This window comes from Mustela lutreola, chromosome 1 (genome assembly GCF_030435805.1).
Source record: "Mustela lutreola isolate mMusLut2 chromosome 1, mMusLut2.pri, whole genome shotgun sequence".
Lineage (NCBI taxonomy): Eukaryota > Metazoa > Chordata > Mammalia > Carnivora > Mustelidae > Mustela > Mustela lutreola.
In genome coordinates, this window is record NC_081290.1 from 6,811,511 (window position 1) to 6,815,349 (window position 3,839).

Consider the following 3,839-nt stretch of genomic DNA (forward strand, 5'->3'; position numbering starts at 1 on the left):
TTTTAAGGATTTTATTTATTTACCTGCCAGAGTGAGATAGAGAGAGAGAGAGCAAGAGCAAATAAGCAGAGGGAGCAGCAGGCAGAGGGAGAGGGAGAAGCAGGCTCCCCACTAACCAAGGAGCACAGTGCGGGGCTCAGTACCAGGACCCCAGGAAAATGACCTGAGCTGAAAGCAGACGCTTAACTGACTGAGCCTCCCAGGCACCCCAGGAGTCAATCCCATTTACAATTGCTCCCAAACCATAAGATACCTGGGAATAAACCTAACCAAAGAGGCAAAGACTCTGTACTCAGATAATTATAGAACACTCATGAAAGAAATTGAGAAAGACACAGAAAAATGGAAAAACATTCCATGTCATGGATTGGAAGAAAAAATACTGTTAAAATGTCTATACTACCCAGAGCAATATTTACATTCAATGCAATCCCTTCCTATCAAAATGCCATTGACATTTTTCACAGAACTGGAACAAATAATCCTAAAATTTGGATGGAACCAGAAAAGACCCTGAATAGCCAAAGGAATGTTGAAAAAGAAAACCAAAGTAGGCGGCATCAAAACACCAGACTTGAAGCTCTATTACAAAGCTGAAGTCATCAAGACAGTGTGTGGTACTGGCACAAAAAAAGGCGCATAGATCAATGCAACAGAATAGAGAGCCCAGAAATGAACCTTCAACTCTATGGTCAACTAATCTTCAACAAAGCAGGAAGGAATATGCAATGGAAAAAAGACAACCTCTTCAACAAATGAACCTTCAACTCTACGGTCAATTAATCTTCAACAAAGCAGGAAGGAATATGCAATGGAAAAAAGACAGCCTCTTCAACAAATGGTGTTGGGAAAATTGGACAGTTACATGCAAAAAAATGAAACTGAACCATTTTCTTACATCACACCCAAATGTGAGACAGGAATCCATCAAAATCCTAGAGAAGAACATGGCAGCAACCTCTTCAGCCTCGGCTGCAGCAACTTCTTTCTAGACACATCTCCAAGGACAAGAGAAACAAAAGCAAAAATGAACTATTGGGACTTCATCAAGATCAAAGCTTTTGCACAAAGGAAACAGTAGACAAAACCAAAAGACAACCAACAGAATGGGAGAAGATATTTGCAAATGACGTAGCAGATAAAGGGCTAGTATCCAAAATCTATAAAGAACTTATCAAACTCAACACCCAAAGAACAAACAATCCAGTCAAGAAATGGGCAGAGGACATGAACAGACATTTATGCAAAGAAGACATTTAGACGGCCAACAGACACATGAAAAAGTGCTTAACATTATTGGACATCAGGGAAATATAAATCAAAACCACAGTGAGATACCACCTCACACCAGTCAGAATGGCTAAAATTAGCAAGTCAGGAAAAGACAGATGTTGGCGAGGATGTGGAGAAAGGGGAGCCCTCCTACACTGTTGGTGGGAATGCAAGCTGGTGCAGCCACTCTGGAAAACAGTAGGAGGTTCCTCAAAAAGTTGAAAATAGAGCTACCCTACAACCCAGCAATTGTACTACTGGGTATTTACCCCAAAGATACAAATGTAGTGATCCAAAGGGGCATGTGCATCCTTATGTTAATAGCAGCAATGTCAAACAAGAGCCAAACAATGGAAAGAGCCCAAATGTCCACTGACAGATGAATGGTTAAAGATGTGGTATGTATATACAATGGAATATTACGCAGCCATCACAAAAGTGAAATCTTTCCATTTGCAATGATGTGGATGGAACTAGGGGGTATTGTGCTAAGGGAAATAAGTCAATCAGAGAAAGACAATTATCATATGAAGAAACAAGGCAGAGGCTTGTAGGAGAAGAGAGGAAAAAAATGAAACAAGATGAAACCAGAGGGAAACAAATCATAAGAGACTCTAAATCATAGGAAACAAATTGAGGGTTGCCGAAGGGGCAGAGGATGAGAGGGAAGGGGCAGCTGGGTGATGGACACCGGGGAGGGCATGTATTATGGTGAGCACTAGGTATTATATAAGACTGATGAATCACAGACCTGTACTCCTGAAACAAATAACACATTATATGTTAATTAACTGAATTTAAATTTAAAAAGTTTTAAGTGTTACCAAACGGGAAAAAAAAAATGAAAAAATAAACAACAAAATGAGATACAAGCAATAAAAACATTAGATCCCGTGTTTCTGACACAATATTTACCTTCATGCATTCTCCACCAAAGTGTTTCTTAAACTCTAGGTTCTGATCTCTAGATGAACCATGGAACCAATGTACACCATCTCTGAAACCTGCCCAGCACAGAACAGCAGAAAGGAGAGGGTTAATAGTTTCTGTAATTTCAGATCTCCCTTTTAATGTTTGTTTTAAACTGTCCTAAAACATGTATAACCTCTTAATACTAGAATAATATAATAGAGAAAATTATGTGATCAGCTTAATTGTGAACCTTGACTGTTTAGCCACAATATTGATTTGTTCATCCAATACATTTTATCATGGTTGTCTTACAGATCTCTTTTTTTAATCTTTTTAATATCTACCTTAAAGTGGCAGAAAGTCGCTTTATTTATTTAAATGCAAATGTACCTCTTTTATTAGGTATTTTTTTAAAAGATTTTATTTATCAGAGGGAGACAGTGAGAGAGGGAATACAAGCAGGGGGAGTAGGAGAGGGAGAGGCAGGCTTTCCGCCCAGAGCAGAGAGCGGATGCGGGGCTCGATCCTACAACCCTGGGATCATGACCTGAGCGGAAGACACACGCTCCAGGCGTCCCCAAATGCACCTCTTTAAACTCAAGTCATCTGTTTACTCTTCATTGATTCTCATGATGCACCTGTGGCTTAAACACACAGGTGCGGTTGCAAATGAGCAAGTTAAAACCAGGGTCTTTATTTAGATTTTATGCCAAATCCCGAAAGAGTGGAAGCAGAGGCTTGAAGCTGTAGCCCAGCGACATACAGGCCATAAGCATGGGGGCGGGGGGATCAGAGGTACCAGTGGTGCATTCTGTTTGATGGGGGGAGAGGGGAGTTAGAAATAAACCTGGGAAAAGTGAACCTTCTAAATGTCCCCCACACAGTTACTCTACTTACACAAGCCCCTGTTAGCCATTAAGAACCCCCAGGCTCGCCGAGTCCGGTGACTTTCCTGACACGAGCTTTCTGTCTCCCAGATGCGGGGCCCGGAGAGGGGAAGTTCGTGGTTATGAGGGTGGTGTTTGCGCTGTGTCAGCCCGGCCTGGGTCCGGCGCGCAGGCCACCGGCGGTGCGACATCCAGCGGATCATTCAGCCCCTCCAAGCCTCACGTCGCTCGTCGGGAACCGGGCATGAGTTCGCAGGACCTACCTTGGGCTTGTCTGACGGTTAAACGAGAGCGTCCGCAAAAACACCTGCACATAAATGTTAACCGACTCTTACGCTTTTTTTTATCTTTTTAGCTGAAAAGACCTGGGAGTGTTAAAGTAATTCTCCCTGTAAAACCCAGATAAACTGTTGAAGGGCTTAACTACAAGGAACGAGACGGAGGGGGGCGGACGGACCCTTCCGACGACGGCAGGTTTCCCGCCACCTCTTCGCGCTGAAAATCCCCTTCTCGCCCGTCGGGGCCGCGGCTTACGGCGTCGGGACCCGGGGCAGGGAGGGCGGGAGCCGCAGCGTCCCCCGCAGCACCCCCGCAGCGTCCCCCGCAGCAGGATCCCCCGGGATCCGGCCCGCGGCCCGGGCGGGAGGGGCGGCGCCCGCCGCGGTCCCGCGGTTTGCGGTCGGAGAGACCCGGCGGGTCGGGTCACGCCGCGGGCCCCGCCCCCAGCGCCCGGGGCTCCGCCTCCGCCGGCCCTTCCCGGGGCTCCCG